Source organism: Somniosus microcephalus, chromosome 34 (genome assembly GCF_052327205.1).
Source record: "Somniosus microcephalus isolate GS21.2 chromosome 34, FLI_Smic_1.0, whole genome shotgun sequence".
Lineage (NCBI taxonomy): Eukaryota > Metazoa > Chordata > Chondrichthyes > Squaliformes > Somniosidae > Somniosus > Somniosus microcephalus.
The window spans coordinates 23,313,936-23,338,755 of record NC_141020.1 but is presented as its reverse complement, the minus strand read 5'-3'; the positions used below and the strand labels follow the sequence as shown (position 1 = coordinate 23,338,755).

The following is a 24,820-nucleotide window of genomic DNA, read 5'->3' as shown; positions in this document are numbered from 1 at the left end:
TTGGGCTAGGTTCAGCATGAGTAAAGATGCCAGGTAATCTGCATCTCACTCATTGGCCCGCTCGAGACCGAAGTCTATGAACGGAAATTTAAACGGAAAGAACATGTGAAATATGCCAATGCTTTATTGGCAGATAGATGCCTTAATTAACTTGACAAAGGGATCCCAGTTCCCTTGCAGCGACATTGCAGCCTATAAATGTGCCACTGGTGCACAGATTGGGGAAAATGACCAAACACTACTGTCACGTTATTGTTAAATGGGACCCTTGCTGGAAGCCGCTTGGATCTTTATGACTCCATTCCCAGCTCCTTCACTGAATAAAACATGCAGTTGGAGGCAGCTCATTTGTACAAACAGAATTTGCCGGTTGATTGAGTCATGCATCAAGCACTGGATTATGTGAATGTGAATGAATAATGAATGAATAAAATCTGGAATCACTGAAATATTCAGTATCCAAAAGGTCCCAGTATATGCAGAATGTTGTGGATAAGTAGACCTGGGCAAAAGGCTACTTTGAAGCCAAGTTCTTGGTATAGGGACATCACAATCTAATGCCATAACCATATTTCACATCAGAACAAGCAATAAGCCACTTACTTTCCTTTTAATTGACTAAGAAATATTGATGGATCAGCAGGAGTTATTGAAAGTGAGGGCAGGTTATTTAGTGGACATTAAGATGCTGAATGCATTGATGTGATTGCACCAGAGAGGGTACAGAGGAGATTTACCAGGATGTTGCCTGGACTGGGGAGTTTTAGCGATGAGGAAAGATTGGATAGGCTGGGGTTGTTTTCTTTGGAACAGAGGAGGCTGAGGGGAGATTTAATTGAGGTGTATAAAATTATGAGGGGCCGAGATCGAGTGGATAGGAAGGGCCTATTTCACTGAGCAGAGAGGTCAATAACCAGGGGGCACAGATTTAAAGTCATTGGTAGAAGGATTAGAGGGGAGTTGAGGAGAACTTTTCACCCAGAAGGTGGTGGGGGTCTGGAACTCACTGCCTGAAAGGTAGGTAGAGGCAGAAACCCTAATCACATTTAAAAAGTACTTGGACATGCACTTGAAGTGCCGTAACCTACAGGGCTACGGACCAAGAGCTGGAACAAGGGATTAGGCTGGAGAGCTCTTTGTCGGCCGGCACGGATACGATGGGTCGAATGGCCTCCTTCTGTGACATAAATTTCTATGATTCTATGATAAATAGACAATTTTTCGACTTTTTCTAATTCCAGGTCAGATACAACACGAGTCAAATGCAGAACAAGCACCCTGTACACTGCCCCATCAGTGCACCTTAACCCTATTAACAGGAGCATGCCCTTACTGCACCACAATGGCACGTGTAGGTTTTCCACAGCTACAGGCAGACACTGCTCAATTTTATTTCACGGTGGATCCTTACGTCAGTAGATAGTGAGGAGCCTTTCAGCCCAATTGTTGAAATGAATCGCGGGCCCAGAGATGAGAGGAGTGTATGATAATTATCAACATCTAGCCCCCAGCACACCAGAGTTTCAAGTGAAGTCTTGTTGCTGTGAAAAAAACCACTTTAGAATTGCCTCTCTTGGTTTTCAAAAGACAGACAGAAACCCTCGCATTTATATCGTGCCTTATTCTGTCCCCCAGAAATATTTCAGAGCTGCGGTGATTTGTTATATAGGCAAACATGTTAGCACACAGCAAGATCCCACAATGAGACAAATGACCAGTTTGTTCATTTTTGGTGCTGCTGGTTGAGGGAGAAATGTTGGCCAGATTACCAGGAGAGTTCTCTGCTCTTCCAATAGTGCCGCAGGATCTTTTACATCCACCTGAACCTCCTGAACAAATAGATCTCGGTTTAACGTCTCACCCAGAGGGCGGGGACCTGTGACGATGCACCCTCAGTGCTGCAGTGGAAGGTTAACCTACTCATGCTCAAGTACTGGAGGGGGAAAAAGACTTACATTTCTATAGCGCCTTTCACGACCACCGGATGTCTCAAAGTGCTTTACAGCCAATGAAATACTTTTGGAGTGTAGTCGCTGTTATAATGTAGGAAACGTGGCAGCCAGTTTGTGCACAACAAAAGCTCCCACATACAGCAATGAGATAATGATCAGATAATCTGCTTTTGTTATGTTGATTGAGGGATAAATATTGGCCCCAGGACACCGGGGAAAACTCGCCTGCTCTTCTTTGGAATAGTGCCTTGGGATCTTTTACGTCCACCTGAGAGAGCAGATGGGGCCTCGGTTTAATGTCTCATCTGAAAGACAGCACCTCCAACAGTGTAGCACTCTCTCAGTACTGCACTGGAGTGTCGGCCTAGATTTTTGTGCTCGAGTCTCTGGAGTGGGACTTGAACCCACAACCTTCTGACTCGGAGGCGAGGGTGCTGCCCACTGAGGCAAAGCTGACACACAAGGAGGGGGAGCTTGAACCCACAAACTTCAAAGGTGAGAGTTCTACCAACTTAGTCAACCTGAAACGCTTAGTGTCTTGGATGTGCCAGGTACTCTTAAAAGACAAACTGCGCTCATGAACCCCCTACCTGATAAACTATACACAACACAACAAAACAAAACGTCACATTTCCAATGGAATGAAATGCCACACAAAGCACAGCTGTCTTTAAATCTGCAGCAGCAACAACATGCGCTTTAACAGAAAAACATCCCGGGGTGCTTCAAGAAGTCGTAATCAAAAAAATTGATTAAGAGCCATAGGAGAGATTAGGAACAAACAACAACTTGTATTTATATAGCGTCTTTAACGTAGTAAAACGTCCCAAGGCGCTGCACAGGAGTAGTGCAAGACAAAGAATGACACCGAGCCACATAAGGAGAAATTAGGGGCAGGTGAGCAAAAGCTTGGTCAAAGGGGTAGGTTTTAAGGAGCATCTTAAAGGAGGAAAGAGAGGTAGTGAGGCGGAGAGGTTTAGGCAGGGAATTCCAGAGGTTAGGGCCCAGGCAACAGAAGGCACGGCCACCAAAGGTTGAGCAATTATAATCAGGGATGCTCAAGAGGGCAGAATTAGAAGGCAGATATCTCGGGGGGCTGAAGGAGATTACAGAGATAGAGAGGGGCAAGGCCATAGAGGGATTTGAAAACAAAGATGAGAATTTTGAAATCGAGGCGCTGCTTAACCGGGAGCCAATGTAGGTCAGTGAGCACAGGGGTGATGGGCGAACGGGACTTGGTGCGAGTTAGGACACGGGCAGCCGAGTTTTGGATGACCTCAAGTTTACGTAGGGTGGAATGTGGGAGGCCAGCCAGGAGTGCGTTGGAATAGCACTTCAAAAGCCTCTAAAATTTATATTTTGTTTCTCCTTCTCTCAGACATTTTTTGAGTGGCGTACTGTTCCCCCCAATCTGAGCGGCTGCCTGCTGACAGGCCTTGTGATTGCTGCTTCCTTTTCACCAGCTGCTGTGAGGTGTGGGACAGCAGGCTGAGGTGACTAGTCCTGGGACTCAGTGAAGTAACTACTAACACTACTAACAATAACCAGCCCCAGGACAGTGACAGCGTAACACAAAGAATTCGACCCAACACAATCGTCGCTAAGCAAAAGGAAAAATATGTCATATTGGACAGAAACAACAAAAACCCAAAGCAAACTCAATTGCTACTTGGCCCTAAACAGACAATACAACATGGCTGATTACCTGACCATGGTAATGGATAGCAAACTGAGAAAAACCTTGACAATGTACAGACTTAGTGAACATAGCCTGGCGATCGAAAAAGGTAGACACAGGCAGACCCGGCTACCAAGAGAGGACAGGATATGCTCTCACTGCAGTCAGGGAGTGGTGGAGACAGAGATGCACTTCCTCACAGCGTGTAGAAAATATCAGGGCATAAGGGAGAATTTCTACCCAAAATTCACAAAAATATGCCCGGAATTCAGAAATTTGAATGACGACCAAAAACTCCCATACCTACTAGGGGAAGAGAGAAATTGTGTAACCTTAGCGGCACACTATGTTACAGCTTGCCATAAACAGAGGGACAACCACTAAATATAAGAAAAGAGTATATACAAATTATATGAATGTATATTTATACACTCAGGGATATATCTGTTTATACACTGTATGGATAGATCTGTATTTTTGTGTACAACCATGAATGTTTTTCGATGCTTTGGCAACATAAGATGTACCTTGTCATGCCAATAAAGCGATTTGAATTGAATTGACTTGCACTGCCCGCGGGGGGGAGTCACCTGTCTTTTGTCCTGATAGCCTGGCCGAGATAGAGAACTGGCTCTGTGATCCATGGCAATGGGGGTACCATTTGTTGTCCTCAAGCCCTTTAAACTCCTCTTTGAAGAGATCAGGGAGGGCAGAATTCCCGATGACAAAAACTTCATGGTAATTTTCAGCAGAGCTGGTAAATGACATGCAAGATTCTTTGCTTCTGGTCACCGCCCCCCCCCCCCCCACCCCCCCCGTGCATTCAGTGAGTGGAAGCCCTGCCTATTCAGAAAGCTCAGGGGTTTATTGAAGTGCTGGGAATGCTATGTGGGCAACATCTATAGCACCCTTCACTTTGGAGAACCCAACATTGGTTCAATCATGCCAAACCGAGCCGACACCCCTGGCCTCCTGAAAACGGTGTCAATGATCTGGCAAGTAAGTGCCTGGGACATTACACAGGCTCCCTGAAATGAGCCACAGGCAAAAGATCTTGGCAAGTCTTCATGCAGAATGTTGCACAGCTCTCCTGTGGTATCTTTGGTGAAGTTCACTCATCTCACACAGATCTCCTCACTGTGGTCTTCGGGTGTCTGTAGCCCGGACCGTTCTTTGATGGGGGGGCTAATATCTTGTGAGGTACCTCCTCCTCAAACACTCTCCTTTCTGTAGTACTCCTCCTCTTTAAAAACAAGGGAATGCCCACTGTGAATCCTGTAACTCAGAACCGCAAGCTTTGTGCAGGCTGTCAGAGGCATGGCCAGCCAGAACTTCCATGTCTGGGGCGCATTTCAGGCAGCCGCAGGGAGCCAGTAGAATGTCCCAGGCACTTGTTTGCCAGATGCTCAGCGAGAAATTCTGCTCTTTTGTAGGTCCAGCAATCACTTTGCAAAGCTCCTCCAGGCTGCAAACAGGAAAGTAAAACCGTTCCGCCAACGTGTTCTATGTTCCTACTTCCCGTCGTCAATGACCCTTGGAGCAATGGGGGCACTCAGCACGGGAGTTGGGCATTCCAATGCTGTTCCTGCTTATTTACATTTATTAAAGAATGAACTTGGAGAGGGTGATGGTCGAAGGTTGTTTTTGTGACTGGAAGCCTGTGTCCAGTGGTGTACCGCAGGGATCGGTGCTGGGTCCTTTGCTGTTTGTAGTGTACATTCATGATTTAGATATGAATGTAGGAGGTATGATCAGTGAGTTCGCAGTTGACACGAAAATTGGTGGAGTGGTAAATAGTGAGGAGGGAAGCCTCAGGCTACAGGACGACATAGACGGCTTGGTCAGATGGGCAGAACAGTGGCAAATGGAATATAACCCTGAAAAGTGTGAGGTGATGCATTTTGGGAGGACTAACAAGGCAAGGGAATACACAATGAATGGTAAGACCCTGGGAAGGACAGAGGATTAGAGGGACATGGTGCACATGTACATAGATCCCTGAAGGCAGCAGGACAGGTAGATAAGGTAAAAGGCATTTGGGATACTTGCCTTCATTAGCCGAGGCATAGAATATAAGAGCAGGGAGGTTATGATGGAGCTGTACAAAACACTAGTTAGGCCACAGCTGGAATACTGTGTGCAGTTCTGGTCACCACACTATAGGAAGGATGTAATTGCATTGGAGAGGGTGCAGAGGAGATTCACCAGGATGTTACCTGGGCTGGAGCGCTTCAGCTATGAGGAGGGACTGGACAGGCTGGGGTTGTTTTCCTTGGAGCAGAGAAGGCTGAGGGGGGACCTGATTGAGGTGTACAAAATTATGAGGGGCACAGATAGGGTAGATAGAAAGGAACTATTCCCCTTAGTAGAGGGGTCAATAATCAGGGGGCATAGTTTCAAGGTAAGGGGCAGGAGGTTTAGAGGGGATTTGAGGAAAAACTTTTTCACCCAGAGGGTGGTTGGAATCTGGAACTCACTGCCTGAAAGGGTGGTAGAGGCAGGAACCCCCACAACATTCAAGAAGCATTTAGATGAGCACTTGAAATGCCATAGCATACAAGGCTACGGACCAAGTACTGGAAAATGGGATTAGAATAGACAGGGCTTGATGGCTGGCGTCGACATAATGGGCCGAAGGGCCTCTTTCTGTGCTGTATAACTCTATGACTCTATTATCTTGCACCTTTCACGACCAAAGCGCTTTACAGCCAATTAAGTATTTTTCATAGAATCATAGAAATGTACAGCACAGAAGGGGGCCATTCAGCCCATCTAGTCCGTGCCGGCCGACAAAGAGCAACCCACCCTAATCCCACTTTCCAGCTCTTGGTCCGTAGCCCTGTAGGTTACGGCACTTCAAGTGTATATCCAAGTACTTTTTAAATGTGATGAGAGTCTCTGCCTCTACCACCCTTTCAGGCAGTGAGTTCCAGACCCCCACCACCCTCTGGGTGAAAAATCCTCCTCTAAACCTCCGACCAATTACTTTAAATCTATGCCCCCCTGGTTATCGACCCCTCTGCTAAGGGAAATAGGTCCTTCCTATCCACTCTATCTCGACCCCTCATAATTTTATATACACCTCAATTTGGTCTTCCCTCAGCCTCCTCTGTTCCAAAGAAAACCCCAGCCTATCCAATCTTTCCTCATGTCTAAAATTCCCCAGCCCAGGCAACATCTCGTAAATCTCCTCTGCACCCTCTCAAGTGCAATCACATCCTTCCTGTAATGTGGTGACCAGAGCTGCACGCAGTACTCTAGCTGCGGCCTAACTAGTGTTTTATACAGTTCAAGCATAACCTCTCTGCTCTTATATTCTATGCCTCAGCTACTAAAGGCAAGTATTCCATATGCCTTCTTAACCACCTTCTCTACCTGTCCTGCTACCTTCAAGGATCTGTGGGCATGCACTCCAAGGTCCTTCTGATCGTCTGCACTTCTCAGTGTCCTACCATTTATAGTGTACTAGCTGAAGTGCCCGGCGGTGCCGAGGCTTTTTCGAGGGCATGTTGTTGTTGGAAGAGAGAGAGAGAGAGCGACTGGGGTGGGGGGGGGGAGAAGAGAGAGAGAGAGCGCGACTGGGGGGGGAAGAGAGAGAGCGACTGGGGGGTAGAGAGAGAGCGACTGGGGGAAGAGAGAGAGCGACTGGGGGGTAGAGAGAGAGCGACGGGGGAAGAGAGAGAGCGGGTGGGGGGAAGAGAGCGGGGGGGGAAGGGAGGGCGGGGGGGGAAGGGAGGGCGGGAGGGGAAGGGAGGGCGGGGGGAAGGGAGGGGGGAAGGAAAGGGGGGGAAGGGGCGGGGGGAAGGGGGGGAAGGGAGGGCGGGAAGGGGGGGCGGGGGGGAGAAGGGGGGCGGGGGGGAAGGGGGCGAGGGGGAGAAGGGGGGCGGGGGGTGAAGGGAGGGGCGGGAAGGGGGGGCGGGGGGGAAGGAAGGGGAAGGGGAAGGGGGGGCGGAAGGGGAAGGGGCGGGGGGGGCCCAGGCCGAGAGCCCCGCTCTCTGAGCCCCGCCCCCCCCCGGCCGAGAGCCCCGCTCTCCGAGCCCCGCCCCCACCCCGGCCGAGCCCGATTGCGGCTCTGAGAGACGGCCGGCGGCCGAGCCCCGCCCCCCCCCCCGGCCGAGGCCGATTGCGGCTCTGAGAGACAGCCGGCGGCTGAGCCCCGAGCCCCGCCGAGGGTCGCGGCCCCACCCCGAGGGTCGCACCCCCCCCCCGAGGTGAAGACCACCGATTGCGGCTGTGCGAGACGGCCGGCGGGCCCGGTTGCCAGGGTAACCGTTGACGCTCAGCAAGCTCCGCCCCCCGGCCGAGCCAGAGAGAGACACCGCGTCTCAGCTCCTGCTGCGTGCGCACCCTTTAGTAAGGTAGCGGCGCTGGGCTGAGGCCCGCCCGCCCCTGCAGCCTTCGAGTGGGGCCGGGAGGTGCCTAGCTCGGGCGTGGGTGCGGAGGAGAAGCCGAGGCTTCGAGGCTTACCTGGAAAAACGGGGAAAGGTAGGAAAATTAATGAGATTAGATAAGTTAATTCGTTTCTAAATCATTTTTTTGAAAAACAATATGTGTTTTAAAAGTAACGTTTTTTTTTTGAGACGCAGAAAGCGGGAAAAAGGAAAAGTTTGGAATCAAGATGGCGGCGACTCACCTCGGTTCAGAACGATAAGGCCCGGCCACACACGCACCGATTGGCCCGGCGGCACACGCCAGCAACCCGGCGTACGATTGGTCGAGCTCGAGGTCACTCTGTTGCTAATGAGCGGATAATGAGATGCTAATGAGCGGAATGTTGAAGGTTTTTGGGATACCGCGGGCGCGATTTTAGCCCGGCCGAAACGTAAATACGCTTAAAACTGTCTCGGAAGCGTAAGCTTTCTTTGGAGGTAACGCGCGCGTAGGTACGCCCTGTAACTTTCGAGCGCATAGCCCGCCAGACGCACACGCGATGACAGACAGAATGACAGACAAAATGACAGACAGAATGACAGACAGAAGTATCGGCCGATTTATATATATAGATTCCCTCGCCTCGTTAGCCCTCCCCAAATGCATTACCTCACACTTCCCCAGATTGAATTCCATTTGCCACTGTCCTGCCCACCTGACCCGTCCATTGATATCCAAGTGTAGTCACTGCTGTAATGGAGGAAACACAGCAGCACAAGATTCCACAAACAGCAATGTGATAATGACCAGATAATCTGTTTTTTAGGTGTCGGTTGGCGGCCAATTATTGGCCAGGACACCTGGCAGAACTCCCCCATTTTTTTTCAAAATAGTGCCATGGGATCTATTATGTCCAACTGAGAGGGCAGACGTGGTAAGGCGGCACCTCCGACAGTGCAGCACTCCCTCAGTACTGCACTGGCGTGTCAGCCTGGATTTTTGTGCTTAAGTCTTTGGAGTGGGACTCGAACCCACGACCCTCTGACACAGAGGCGAGGGTGCTGCCCACTGAGTGAAGGAACTGCCTGCAGCATCAGCATGTGCACTGTCAGAGGGCCCCAAACCCGACCAGCTATCACAAGTTGTGAACGGGATCCATCTCAATTTGCAGTGTGGAGACGTACCAAAGAAACATTGAAAAGTCAAGCAAATGCAAGACTGTTCTCTTTTAGATGAGAAAAAATAAAGGAGGCAGCAAGGAACGCTCATACAGTGAACTGTTTTAAACACAGATCTCTGTCTATGTTGTAATGAGTATAAGGTATGGGTTAATGCAGCGCCTTCTCGGTACATCGGATCCCCACACCTTTACCTGGGCCGATCAGAATAAACAGCATTCGAGCACTGCATTGGAGAATTAGCCAATGTGCGTGGCTTTGAGCTAATTCAGTACAGGGTCAGCAGCTTAACAAGTGGCTCAGTAACATTACTGCAGATGAGATACACTTGGCTGCTCAATTGTGAGGCAGTTGTGGCAAATCCAGCCTATTAAGTGCACCGAGTTTTATTGACCTGTCAGTGGGCTAAAAAATACCGCGAAACTGAACTCTCTAATGCACTCGGAGGATATTAACCCACAGCTATGGGAACCTTAGCTGCCCTTTGCATTGTGTGTGAAGCGAAGATGGGAGAGATCAGAGAGGGTTCCACCTCGACTGTTCTTGGGCTGTGTTTTAGGTGCTTAACAGCAGCCGAACAAGACATTTTTCTTGCCCCTCCTCAGAGCTATATGTGGACTGTGCTCATTGCTTTATCACACCTCAGTCGTGTGGAATAGCACGGGTCCAGATCAGGAATCTCCATGGAGCCATGCATTGGAACTCTCGTGTGCTGCATAGCCAACGCTGCTCGTGTGGGCAGCTTTTAATATTAAAAAAGGGCTGCTGCCTTCAAGAAAAAGCGGCAAACTTTTATCCTGCCTGTTTGCATACACACATGGCGCTATAAGCAATATCAACGCATGGTCGTAGGATGCACGTTAAAACTGGACAGGGCTCCGAGAGACAAGGAAATGTTCTAACCCTGGAGACAGTGCAGAGAAGAGCCATAGGCTGATCCCTAGCACTAGAATACTGAGCTGTGAGGGTAAGAGAATGGAGAGGCAATTAATACGGGAGCTCATAGATACAAAGACTTGCATTTATATAGAGCCTATAACCTCAGGATGTTGCAATGCACTTTACAGCCAATGAAGTACTTTTTGAAGTGTAGTCACCGTTGTAACATAGGAAACGCGGCATCCAATTTGTGCACAGCAAGCTCCCACAAACAGCAATATGATGGTGATCAGATATTCTGTTTTACTGATGTTGGTTGAAGGATAAATATTGGCTAGGACACCGGAGAGAACTCCTCTTCCTCGAAATAGTGGTATGGGATCTTTTACGGCCACCTGTGAGAGCAGACAGGGCCTTGGTTTAATGTCTCATCCGAAAGACGACACCTCCGACAGTGCAGCACTCCCTCAGCACTGCACTGGAGTGTTAGCTTAGATTTTGTGCTCGTCTCTGGAGTGGGTACTTGAACCCACAACTTTCTGACCCAGTGGCGAGGGCGCTGCCCACTGAGCCACGGCTGACTCCACATAGAATCAGACAGTCAACAGAATAAAAAGGTAAATCCAGAACACTTTCAAATTAATCCTTGACGTGCCCTCTGAGGGGGATTTGAGTTTGCACATTCCAGATTCTTAAGAGCCAGAGCTGGCAATTGGTTTTATTAAATTTCATTTTTGGTATACGAGTGTCGCTCGCAAGAAAGAAAAGTACATATACAGGAGATATTGTGCAAAAATAAATGACCGTTGAATGAAAATCAGCAGTTTGAAGGTTAACATGAAGTGTTTAATTATATTTTTAGACAGCTCAGTGTTCAGAAATTGCAGTGCTATTTTCATACGGTTAGCCTTGAGAAGCTTAATGTTAGGAGACAGAAGTCTGTTGTTTATGTTCAGGAGCAGCACTTGGTACAGTGTGGGCTGCTTCCTTACTGCTTTCCCTGCAGCACTTTCAGGTTCCATTTGCTTTGGTACTGCCTTGTTCCAACCATTTCAATCGTTCACTGAGTACGGTGACTCTGCGCCCATTAAGTCTTGGGGCGGGGGGGGGTGCGGGGAAGAGGCTGATTTTTTTTTCTTGCCCGAGGGAAATTACTGTCCAGGTTTGGTGAGCTGGAAAAGAAAAAAAACTCACTGGAAATAAGATGAGAACACAAGAAGGATAATAATGGATGGTGAAACGCTCACCCATGCCTTTTTAAAAATTCATTGATGGGATGTGGGTGTCGCTGGCTAGGCCTGCATTTAGTGCCCATCCCTAATTGCCCTTGAGAAACATAGAAAACATAGAAACATAGAGATAGGAACAGGAGTAGGCCATTCGGCCCTTCGAGCCTGCTCCGCCATTCAATGAGATCATGGCTGATCTTCGTCTGAGATCTTAGCTGATCTTACCAGTTCAGTACCCCGTCCCCGCCTTTTCTCCGTAACCCTTAATCCCCTTAGCCTTCAGAAATATATCCAATTCTCTCTTGAAAATATTTATTGAATTAGCCTTCACAGCCCTCTGTGGCAGGGAATTCCACAGGCTCACCACTCTTTGAGTGAAGAAATTCTTCCTCATCTCTGTTTTAAATGATTTGCCCGCTATTTTTAGACTGTGGCCCCTGGTTCTGTGCTCCCCTGCCATTGGAAACATTCTCTCTGAATTCAGCCTGTCCAGGCCTGCCATAATTTTATATGTTTCGATGAGATCCCCTCTCAATCTTCTAAACTCCAGTGAGTACAAGCCCAAACTATTCAATCTCTCCTCGTAGGTCATTCCCGCCATTCCAGGTATCAGCCTGGTGAATCGCCGCTGCACTCTTTCCATGGCAAGAACATCCTTCCGCAGATGGGGCGACCAAAACTGTACACAATACTCCAGATGCGGTCTCACCAGCACCTTGTACAGCTGTAGTAAGGTATCCCTATTCCTATACTCGAACCCCCTTGATATGAAGGCCAACATACCATTTGCCTTCTTAATCGCCTGTTGCACCTGCATGCTCTCCTTCAGTGACTGGTGCACAAGAACACCCAGGTCCCTCTGCACTTCCCCATCTCCCAATCTATTGCCATTTAGATAATAATCTACCCTCCTGTTTTTACCCCCAAAGTGGATAACCTCGCATTTATCCACATTATAGTGCATCTGCCACGTATCCGCCCATTCCCCCAACCTGTCCAAATCGCACTGTAGCCTCCTGACATCCTCATCAGAGCCCACCCCTCCTCCTAGTTTAGTGTCGTCAGCGAATTTGGAAATATTGCATCCAATTCCCTGATCCAGATCATTTATATATATTGTGAACAGCTGGGGTCCCAGGACAGATCCTTGCGGCACCCCGCTGGTCACTGCCTGCCACTCCGAAAACGAGCCGTTTATTCCAACTCTCTGTTTTCTATCCGCCAGCCAGTTCTCTATCCACGTTAATACTTTGCCCCCAATCCCATGAGCCTTAATTTTGCATGATAATCTTTTGTGTGGAACCTTATCGAAGGCTTTCTGGAAGTCAAGGTACACCACATCCACTGGCTCTCCCCCATCTATTTTACCAGTTACTTCCTCAAAAAATTCCAGCAGATTAGTCAAACACGATTTACCCTTTGTAAATCCATGTTGACTCTGTCCGATCCTTACCCCATTTGTCAAGTGCTCCGCTATTTTATCCTTAATAATGGACTCTAGCATTTTGCCCACAACCGATGTAAGGCTTACTGGTCTATAATTCCCTGCTTTCTCTCTACCCCCCTTTTTAAATATTGGGGTAACATTAGCTACCCTCCAATCCACGGGTACTGTTCCCGAGTCAATGGAGTTCCGGAAGATGATCCTTAGAGCATCTGCTATCTCCAGGGCCACCTCCTTAAGTACCCTAGGATGTAGTTTATCAGGCCCCAGGGATTTGTCGGCCTTCAGTCCCCTCAACTTACCCAACACCATATCCCTAGAGATACTAATTTCTGTCAGCTCCTCCCTCTCATTAGTCCCTATGTTTGCCGATATTCCTGGGAGGTTATTTGTGTCCTCCTTTGTGAATACAGGACCAAAGTATGAGTTTAATTGGTCTGCCATTTCCTTATTCTCCATTATATATTCTCCCGAATCGGACTGCAAGGGACCGACTTGGGATTTTACCAGTCTTTTCCTCCTGATATACCGATAAAAGCTTTTGCAGTCTGTCTTTATGTTTGCTGCAAGTTTACTTTCGTATTCTATTTTCCCCTTCCTGATTAATCCCTTTGTCCTCTTTTGCTGTATCCTGTACTGCCACCAATCTTCCGGTCTGGTGCTTTTTTTTGCCAGTTGATATGCCCTTTTTTTTGATTTTATGCTGTCCCTAATTTCCCTCGTTATCCACGGTTGAGCCACCTTTTTAGGTTTATTTTTATGCCAAACCGGTATAAACATGTTCTGGAATTCTTCCATTCTATCTTTGAATGCTTGCCATTGTCTATCCACTGTCAATCCCCCCAGAAACACCACCCAATCAATCTTACCCAATTCCCGTCTCATACCCTCGTAATTCCCTTTATTTAAGTTCTGGACCTTAGTCTCTGATTCAATTTCCTCACTCTCCATCTCGACTGAGAGCTCGATCATATTATGATCGCTCTGACCCAAGGGGCCTCGTACAAGAAGATTGCTGATAAGTCCCTTCTCATTGCACAATACCCAGTCTAAAATGGCCTGATCTCGAGTCGGCTCCTCGACATATTGGTCCAGATAACCGTCCCGAAAACATTCCAGGAATTCCTCCTCCTCAGAATTTTTACTAATTTGGGTAGTCCAATCAATATGTAAATTAAAGTCACCCATGATGACAGCTGTGCTCTTATCGCACGCTTCTCTAATTTCCCTTTTTATGCCTTCCCTCACCTCCATATTACTATTTGGAGGCCTATATATCACACCCACTAACGTTTTCCTCCCCTTGCTATTTCTCATTTCTACCCATACAGATTCCGTTTCATCCGAGTTAATATCCTTCCTTTCCATTGCATTAATCCCCTCCTTTACCAGCAATGCTACCCCACCTCCCCTACCTTTTTGCCGATCCTTCCTAAATATTGTATATCCCTGGATGTTAAGTTCCCAGCCTTGCCCACCCTGCAGCCACGTTTCTGTAATCCCAATCAAATCATACTTGTTTACCTCTATTTCCACAACTAATTCATCCACCTTGTTCCTAATGCTTCTAGCATTAAGATACAAAGCCTTCAGGCTTGCTTTTTTCACACTCTCATTATGAATTAGTTTGGCCCTTTGTGTTTCTCTCCTTTGCTTATTGCTTCTCACCTTTCTACCATCTATTTCTGACTTCATATGACTTCCCTCTTTTCCACTACCTAGGTTCCCATCCCCCTGCCAAATTAGTTTAAATCCTCCCGAACCGCCCTAGAAAATATTACCCCGAGGACATCGGCTCCCTCACAGTTCAGGTGTAGACCGTCCCCTTGGTACAGGTCACTCCTCCCCAAGAACTGGTTCCAATGCCTCAAGAATTTAAATCCCTCTCCCTTGCACCACTGCTCAAGCCACGTATTTAGCTTATCTATCTTACTCTCTCTAAACTTATTAGCTCGTGGCACTGGTAGCAATCCAGAGATTACTACCTTTGAGGTCCTACTTTTCAATTTAGCTCCTAACTCCCTAAATTCAGCTTGTAGGACCTCCTCCCTCTTTTTACCTACATCGTTGGTACCTACATGTACCACGACAACTGGCTGATCCCCCTCCCCCTTCAGAATGCTCTGCACCCGCTCCGAGACATCCTTGACCCTTGCACCAGGGAGGCAACATACCATCTTGGAGTCTCGGTCTCGGCCACAGAAACTCCTATCTATCCCCCTTACAATTGAATCCCCTATCACTATAGCCCTATCCCTCTTTTTCCCGCCCTTCTGTGCAGCAGAGCCAGTCATGGTGCCCTGAACCTGGCTGCTGGTGCCTTCCCCTGATAAGTCATCTCCCCCAACAGTACCCAAAACGGTAAACCTGTTTTGGAGGGAGATGACCGCAGGTGACTCCTGCACTACCTTCCTGCCTTTACCCTGCCTTTTGGTCACCCATTTACTGTCTGAGCTAGCCTTTACCTGCGGTGTGACCAACTCACTGAATGTGCTATCCACAACATCCTCAGCATCGCGTATGCTCCAGAGTGAGTCCATTCGCAGCTCCAGCGCCGCCATGCGGTCTGCTAGGAGCTGCAGCTGGACACACTTCCTGCACACATAGTTGTCAGGGACAGTGTCCCTGATTTCCCACATGGCACAGGAGAAGCATGACACGGGTCCGAGCTGCCCTTCCATGACTTAACCCTTACAAGACCCTTTTATTTACTACGATTTAGCTTAATTATTGAATTCTACTTAGAATAAGTTTGTGAAAGTACTCACCAACCAGTCACCTACCTGTTTTCTGGTGTTGTATTTTCACTGCCGCCTCCTGTCCTGGAACCTTCTCCACCTAGGTTAGGCTCCTGAAATAAAATAAATTGAACCTACCTTTTCAACTTCCCCTAACCCCTAAAAGGTTAGAGGAGGTGGAAGGGTGGGAGACACTACACTGTAGTGTTTCGGGTTTAGCAACAGCTCCACCTATATAAGAGTTACTGGCCTCCTGCTCTCCCGACTGCACCAGCTGTGAAAGAAAAAGCCCGCGAAAGGTGAGCTTTTAAACTCACCAGTTACTGGCCTCCTGCTCTCCCGACTGCCCCAGCAGTTACTGGCCTCCTGCTCTCCCGACTGCCCCAGCTGTGGTCTCGGGCCTCGCCTCTCTCCGGTTTTTATACCGGCTCTGAATCACTGCTCCCGACTGGTCTCGGGCCTCGCCTCTCTCCGGTTTTTATACCAGATCTGAATCACTGCTCCCGACTGGTCTCGGGCCTCGCTGGTCGCCGGGTTTTCTCCCGAGCTCCTCCTCGTTGCTCCCGCTGGTCCCGACTGGTCTCGGGCCTCGCCTCTCTCCGGTTTTTATACCGGCTCTGAATCACTGCTCCCGACTGGTCTCGGGCCTCGCCTCTCTCCGGTTTTTATACCGGCTCTGAATCACTGCTCCCGACTGGTCTCGGGCCTCGCCTCTCTCCGGTTTTTATACCGGCTCTGAATCACTGCTCCCGACTGGTCTCGGGCCTCGCTGGTCGCCGGGTTTTCTCCCGAGCTCCTCCTCGCTGCTCCCGTTGGTCCCGACTGGTCTCGGGCCTCGCCTCTCTCCGGTTTTTATACCGGCTCTGAATCACTGCTCCCGACTGGTCTCGGGCCTCGCCTCTCTCCGGTTTTTATACCGGCTCTGAATCACTGCTCCCGACTGGTCTCGGGCCTCGCTGGTCGCCGGGTTTTCTCCCGAGCTCCTCCTCGCTGCTCCCGCTGGTCCCGACTGGTCTCGGGCCTCGCCTCTCTCCGGTTTTTATACCGGCTCTGAATCACTGCTCCCGACTGGTCTCGGGCCTCGCCTCTCTCCGGTTTTTATACCGGCTCTGAATCACTGCTCCCGACTGGTCTCGGGCCTCGCTGGTCGCCGGTGAGCCGCCTTCTTGAACCGCTGCAGTCCATATGGTGTAGGTACACCCACAATGCTGTTAGGAAGGGAGTTCCAGGATTTTGGCCCAGCGACAGTGAAGGAACGGCGATACAGGTCCAAGTCAGGATGGTGTGTGGCATGGAGGGGAACTTGTAGGTGGTGATGTTCCCATGCGTCTGCTGCCCTTGTTCTTCTAAGTGGTAGAGGTCGCGGGTTTGGAAGGTGCTGTTGAAGGAGCTTTGGCGAGTCGCTGCAGTGCATCTTGTAGATGGTACACACTGCAGCCACAGTGCATCGGTGGTGGAGGGAGTGAATGTTGAAGGTGGTGGATGGAGTGCCAATCAAGCGGGCTGCTTTATCCTGAATGGTGTCGAGCTTCTTGAGTGTTGTTGGAGCTGCACTCATCCAGGCAAGTGGAGAGTATTCCATCACACTCCTGACTTGTGCCTTGTAGATGGTGGAAAGGCTTTGGGGAGTCAGGAGGTGAGACACTCGCCGCAGAATTCCCAGCCTCTGGCCTGCTCTTGTAGCCACAGTATGTGGCTGGTCCAGTTCAGTTTCTGATCAATGGTAACCCCCAGGATGTTGATAGTGGGGAATTCAGCGATGGTAATGCCATTGAATGTCAAGGGGAGATGGTTAGAGTCTCGCTTGTTGGAGATGGTCATTGCCTGGCACTTGTGTGGTGCGAATGTTACTTGCCACTTGTCAGCCCAAGTCTGAATGTTGTCCAGGTCTTGCTGCATATGGACACGGACTGCGTCAGTATCTGACGAGTCTCGAATGGTGCTGAACAGTGTGCAATCATCAGTGAACATCCCCACTTCTAACCTTATGATGGAGGGAAGGTCGTTTATCCGGAGGTTAACTGTCCGGAATGCTCGATCCACCGGCAAAATTCAGGAGTCGGTTCAGTAAGTTTTTTTTCTTTTCGTTGCTTTTTTTTCACCAGTCAGGCTCTGCAAGGTCTAGCTGAAGCTGTTGCTTAGCTACAGAGACGCTTGCAAGCTACGGCCGACTGTTTAGAAGCTGTAAGCAACAGGGTTTGTTGCTAGATACGGAGTTCAGAAGCTCCGTATGTTTTAACATTAGCGCTGGTTTGTCCGGCAGTTTTGATGGGACGGCAACAGCTCGGTCCCGTCAGTGCCGGATACCAGAAAGTTTCCTGTATCTGGGCGTGACTATTCCAACGCACTCTTGGCTGGCCTCCCACGTTCTACCCTACGTAAACTTAAGGTCATCCAAAACACTGCTGCCCGTGTCCTAACTCACACCAAGTCCTGTTCATCCATCACCCCTGTGCTCGCTGATCTACATGGGCTCCCGGTTAAGCAATGCCTTGATTTTAAAATTCTCATCCTTGTTTCAAATCCCTCCATAGACTCGCCCGCACCCCTATCTCTGTAATCTACTCCAGCCCCACAAACCCCCCCCCCATCCCCGAGATCTCTGCGCTCCTCTAATTCTGGCCTCTTGAGCATCCCTGATTTTAATCGTTCAACCATTGGTGGCCGTGCCTTCATCTGACAAGGCCCTAAGCTCTGGAATTCCCTCCCTAAAGCTCTCCACCTCTCTTTCCTCCTTTAAGACGCTCTTTCAAACCTACCTCTTTGACCAAGCTTTTGGTTATCTGCCCTAATTTCTCCTTATGTGGCTCCGTGACAAAGTTTGTTTGATAACGCTCCTGTGAAGCACCTTGGGACATTTTACTACGTTAAAGGTGCTATATAAATACTTGTTGTTGTGAAGAAAGAAAGAACTTGTATTTCTATAACGCCTTTCACGACCTCAGGATATACCAAAGCACTTTACAGCCAATGAAGTGCTTTTGACGTACTCACTGTTGTAATGTAGGAAACACGACAGCCAATTTGCACACAGCAAGCTCCCACAAACAGCAATGAGATAATGACAAGACAATCTGTTTTAGGTGTTGGTTGAGGGATAAATATTGGCTAGGACACCGGAGAGAACTCCCCAGCTCTTCTTTGAATAGTGCTATGTTGGGGGTTGAGAAAGGTGGCGGTGAGGTAGAGCTGGGTACCGTCAGCGTACATGTGGAACCTGATATTGTTTCTTCGGATGATGTCACCCAGGGGCAGCATGTACATGAGGAATAGGAGGGGGCCAAGGATAGATCCTTGGGGGACTCCAGAGATAATGATGCAGGGATGTGAAGGGATGCTGTTGCAGGAGATTCTTTGCCTATGACTAGATAGGTAAGAATGGCAGTTCTACTCCGCTGGTTAAAGGAGGAGAGGTGTTGGAGGAGGATGGTATGATCAACCATTTCAAAGGCTGCAGATAGGTCGAGAAGGATGAAGAGGGATAGTGCACCACAGTCAGAGAGGAGGTAATTCATTGGCCCAGAAATTCAGGTCGGGGGCTTCCCGCGGGTGCAAGCCCCCGATCTGCACTTAACTTGAGCACTGGCCATTGAGCTGTGGGCCCCCGTGGAATTCCGATCCGGGGCCTGGTCCAACTGCCGGCGCGCAGTGCTTGCGTATCCCAGGGGCGCAGTTAGTTCGATGCATCCCCTGGGATCATGTGGGCCATGGGGAGCTAATCGGAGCAGGAAGAGCTGTCAAGACTTATAAATACTACGGCCCCAAAACAGCACTAAGGCCTAGAAATTCAGTGGCGCCCCATTTGGGGCGCCAGCCTCGCCAGGGCGCTAAAAGTAGCGCCCCGTAAGTAGTCATGGCCGCCTGCCGGAAATTGACTTTGCGCACCCCAGGGGGAAGCGCGGCGCTACTGGAGGCGCCCCGCATCCCTCTTGGGGCGCTGCAACTCAATATCGCTGCGCAACGTGCCGCAGCGCCACACGCTGCGGCACGGCACGCTGCGGTACTGCAGGCCTTCCTCCCCTTCTTAAAGGGGAGGGGCCTGCTGCAGTGAGATCAAAGATCGCGAGTGCCAACAAAAGCGCCCGGCACCGAGGAGAAGTGCCGGGCTCTTGGAACACAGCCGGCACTCCACGGGGGGGGGGGGGGGGGGGCTCAGGAGGCCGGGGACGGCGGCGCGGAGAGGTGCTGGCAGGCGGCCAGCAAAAAAAATGGCCGCCCCGCACCTCAGCGCCTCTACCGCCGCAGGTAGGCCCCCCTGAACCGGTCGCAAATAGCGACCGGCGTTAAAGCAGGGTGTGCAACTAAATTTCGCGATCGGGGCGGTAGCGGGGCGCTGCGCGCACCAATGACGTCATTGGTAGCGGCGCAGCGCTAACGGCTAGCGCCGCCATTAGCATACCGCTAAATTTAGCGTGAGGCGTAGCCAGTGGCGTCCAACCCACTAAGCGCCCTCTTAAGGCGCTAACGGGTGGTGCAGCCCACTGAATTTCTAGGCCTAAATCTTCAAATAAATTATTTTAAAAATGTGATTTTTTTTTTAACTATAAAATACATGAAATAACTATTTTAAACAATAATTAAAATTTTTGAAAAAAATAATTTTATTTTCTAACGGGGCTAAAAATAAACTTACCTTGCTTTAAAGTATTTAAAAATAATAAAACTGTGGAAAAAATGTTTAAATTTGAATTAATTCACCACTTACCTTGTGAAAAACAGGCCTTACGCCTACTTTTTACATGTCTAACTTCTGCAGACTTACCCCCCCCGGGAAAACCTGTAAATAAAACCGAAGTTCGATGCGCACGTGTTCGACCTCTGAACCCCTTCGTTCAGGGGAACGGAAGTGCCGGTTTCCCGCGCATGCGCAGTGCATGCAGGAAACCGGCACTTTCATTGGGCCTACGGGTGAGTACCCCGTGCGTACTCACCCGTGGAGACCCAAATTTCTGGGCCATTACTTTGTTTCAATGATGTGCCGGGGCAGAAACCAGCTTAGTATTTATTATTAAGAATTATACAAAGTGGGCCAAAAATAACTGGATGGAGTGTGAAGCATGGTCAGCCACAGCACAGTATAACTTGGGTGATGCCCTCTGCATTTCTCACAACTGCTTTCATACCATATGAAGAGGTAGCAATTAACACCTATCTTTCTTTCGTATAACATTAGATTTAGTGCTATGTTTGCTATATCTGCTTTGAAACTTATAGAAAACATTATGGAGTGCAGGGGTCCTTTGAATGATCCCTGAAGACTTTGCTGTTCACATCTGTCTGAGTGCAACTATTACTACTGGATTTCCTATAACCTGGCCAATCTATTACCCCACTTATAAAGTCTACCCTGACCCAAGGAGACTTGCACTGTTCTGCAGAGGTAGTTCAGTCTAAGTTTCTGCAGCCTGACCTGTGTGATAGGGGCTGGAAACTTCTCCAAGTTAGGTTAGACAGGTGGGTGAAGGAAAGGGGCTGAAGGGACATAGGACTAGTGCTCTCGCGGAGGATAAACACCAACAGCGAAGTTGGGCTGAATGGCCGGCTTCCATGTTGTGATTCTGAGTTAGTTGAAGAGGAAGGAGCTGGTGCAGTGTCAGGGCAAGGCTCAGGCAAACAGCCTTTAAAAATGGTATTAATGCAGATTGTTACAACTAGTCTTTGAGCTTCTAGAGGGCCCATTTATTTCATTACGCTCCTTCTCTGTTATAGGGTTTTCTGTTTCCTGTCAGCAGCAGACACGATGGGCCGAATGGCCTCCTTCTGTGCTGTATTATTCAATGATTTGCAGATTTTTGTTTAGATATTTGGATCAGTAATTTTTGTCCCCAGTTTTTTTATTTGCTTCTGCATGTATTCGGAGGCATTCGTCTGTTCCCAGTTATCAGATATTAATTGTGCTCTTTTTATACATTTTATCTCTGGTAACCTCCTCGGGCCCTTCAATCCATTGAGAACTCGGTTTCTCCAAATCTGACCTTTTGCGCATCCACCACTTCCTTCGCCCCACCACTGGTGGCTGTGCCTTCAGCCATCTAGGCCCTGAGCTCTGAAATTCTCTCCCTAATGCCCTTTGCCTCTCCACCTTTAAGACTGCTTAAAACCTACCTCTTTGACCAAGCTTTTGGTCACCTGTCCTAATGTCTCCCTCTTTGGCGGTGTTAATTTTTCTCTGATTACACTACTGTGAAGTGCCTTGGGACGTTTTACTATGTTACAGGCGTTATATAAACGCAGATTGTCGTTATTTATTTTTATAGCTGGGATTGGTACTCTTCTGCTTCCTGGTGCTGTTAAACATCATTCCCAGGATCTGGTTTTTGCAGCCATTGGGAGTTTGAATCAATTCGATTTTGCTCTTCATAAAATGACATCTCTCACAAAAATAGACAAATCCTCCCCCTGCCCCCGAACATCAGATATACATTGCCTTGGCTTGCCTTAAAATTAAAGACAAGACAACCTGCTGAAAAACAAATTGTGCGGATACAAAGCAGCAGGCAGTTGGGAACTTGACAGGAGAGGGAGAGAATTGGAATGAAGATGTCAGCAGCTGGGATACAGGAGCGAGAGATGAATAAGCATCTGCAGGAATCTTTACAGTCCACGACGAGTTATTCTGCTCTAACTATAATAATCTTTGGGGATAAGCAAAGATGAGATTGAATCATAAACTTGCAATGCCTCTTTTCCCAGCTCGATTTAGCTCTTTGTAGAATACTCAAACCTGGCCAAGTTTCAAAATAGAGAATGGCGTTTTTTTCAATCGTGTGAGTGATTGCTATTTTCTGTGTTAGTACATGATTCACACTGTGCCAACTGAGGCTGGTTTTGCACACTGTTTTTGTAAATTTGCTTTGCTTTTAGAAAGAAAGACTTACATTTATATAGCAGGACCTCGAGATGTCCCGAAGCGCTTTACAGCCAATTAAGTGCTTTTGAAGTATAGTCATTGTTGTAATGTAGGAAATACTGGCAGCCAATAATGATCACATAATCTGTTTGAGTGATGTTGGTTGAGGGATGAATATTGGCCAGGACGCCGGGGAGAACTCCTCTTCCAATAGGATCTTTTATGTCCATCTGAGAGAGCAGACACGGCCTCAGTTTAACGTCTCATCTAGAAGCCGGCACCTCTGACTGTGCAGCACTTCCTCAGTACAGGAAACTCTTTTTTATCTGGCGTGGTGCCGGTTGATCAAAAAGTCCGGATTACAGAGGTATACTTACCAAGGTACGAGAGCCCCGTACACGGCCACAGGTGCAGGAGTCCCAGTTACACAACACTTGTGCAGGAGTCCCGGTTACACGACACTTGCGCAGGAGCCCCATACACGGCCACAGGTGCAGGAGTCCCGGTTACACGGCACTTGTGCAGGAGCCCCAGTTACACGACACTTGTGCAGGAGTCCCGGTTACACGGCACTTGTGCAGGAGCCCCGGTTACACGACACTTGTGCAGGAGTCCCGGTTACACGACACTTGTGCAGGAGTCCCAGTTACACAACACTTGTGCAGGAGTCCCGGTTACACGACACTTGCGCAGGAGCCCCATACACAGCCACAGGTGCAGGAGTCCCGGTTACACGACACTTGTGCGGGAGTCCCGGTTACACGGCACTTGTGCAGGAGCCCCGGTTACACGGCACTTGTGCGGGAGTCCCGGTTACACGGCCACAGATCCAGGAGTCCCTGTTGCACGGCCACAGGTGCAGGAACCCCGGTTACATGGCCACAGATCCAGGAACCCTGGTTACACGACCACTAATACATAGTAAAACTTTTCTGAACCTACTCCTGAATTTTGCCAGCTAAGAGATTTAGGTGTCGGTTAAAAGAGAGTTTCCTGTATTACACTGGAGTGTTAGCCTAGAGTCTGTGCTTAAGTCTCTGGACTGGGGCTTGAAACCCATGACTTTTCTGGCTCAGAGGCAAGAGTGCCACCCACTGAGCTACGGCAGCTTTACAGCGTTGCAAGTCAAAGTGGGATGAAAATGGGAGCAGTGGTTTCAATGTGCAGTGTCAGCTTGGTTCGCTTGATAGGTTTTGGATTGAAGCCGCACACTAGGATTTGAGCACATAATCTAGGATGACACTCCTGTGCAGTACTGAGGGAGTGCTGCATTGTCAGAGGAGATGTCTTTTGGATGAGACATTAATCCGAGGACACGTCTCTCTGTATGGGTGAACGTAAAAGATCCCACGGCACTATTTGAAGAAGAGCAGCTGGTTCTTCTGCTATCTTGGCCCAAACAAAATTCCCCAACCAACACCTTCAAAACAGATGAAGTGATCATTTGTGCTGTTGGTTGGATCTTGCCATGCCATTGGCTGCCAGATTTGCCTACAAAACAGTGAATCCACTTCTAAAGTAATTCATTGGCTGTGAAGCACTTTGGGAAGTCCTTAGGATGTGACCGGTGCTATATAAATGCAAGCTCTTTCTTTCCTCACTCTGCTGGCTGTGCTGCCTTCACCAGGGTGAGGACTTCCTCCCATGAAGGAGGGAGATTCATGAGGAATCCACAACGGCGGTCTGGCATGTGGCACGTGTGGATCAGACTTACCAATTAATCCCAGTGGCAGAATTACTTACATAAATAGCTTGAAAGAAAAAGACTTGCATTTCTATAGCACCTTTCACGATCTCAGGATGTCCCAAAGCGTTTTACAGTCAATGAAGTCCTTTTTGAAGTGTAGTCACTGTTGTAATATGGGAAACGCGGCAGCCAATCTGCGCACAGAAAGCTCCCACAAACAGCAATGTGATAATGACCAGATTATCTGTTTTAGTGATGTTGGTTGAGGGATAAATATTGGCCCCAGGACACCGGGGAGAACTCCCCTGCTCTTCTTCAAAATAGTGGCCACGGGATCTTTTACATCCACCTGAGAGAGCAGACGGGGCCTCGGTTTAACGTCTCATCCGAAAGACGGCACCTCCGACAGTGCAGCGCTCCCTCAGCACTGCACTGGGAGTGTCAGCCTGGATTTTTGTGCTCAAGTCTCTGGAGTGAGACTTGAACCCACAACCTGGCACTGTCTCTGGTAATGACATAAATTCAGAGACGCGTCAGGGTTTATGATGCATAGTGCAATAGCAGACCCTGCAGGAGTGAATCATTGTAGGAGTGAAGCACTCCCAGTTTTAAATTATGGATTGGAGAAATAATTTTCCTTCATTTTAAATTATAGCTGTAGGAATAGAAAATACCTACATTATAAATTACAGCTGCAGGCGTATTGCAATCTAAATATTGTGACCAATATTTTATTTGCAGTGATTGATTATACGCCTGTAAAATAGAATGGTAGGAATCCTTAACTCTCACCCAACCAGTGATTGTTTCTCAC

General features: G+C 48.7%; 1 protein-coding gene and 1 long non-coding RNA gene across 3 annotated transcripts in view; one reads left to right on the top strand and one right to left on the bottom strand.

Annotated features, from left to right (window-relative positions):
• Positions 1-24,820, top strand: part of LOC147096879 (sodium/calcium exchanger 3-like) — a 715,867-nt gene that overhangs the window by 568,198 nt on the left and 122,849 nt on the right. The gene's annotated exons all lie outside the window — the stretch shown is intronic.
• LOC147096878 (uncharacterized) overlaps positions 10,883-24,820 on the bottom strand; it is a 159,172-nt gene continuing 145,234 nt past the window's right edge. For both annotated transcript variants that reach the window (XR_015074568.1, XR_015074567.1), the window contains one exon: positions 10,883-11,230. This is a non-coding gene — a long non-coding RNA (uncharacterized LOC147096878). The remainder of the gene's footprint in view (positions 11,231-24,820) is intronic.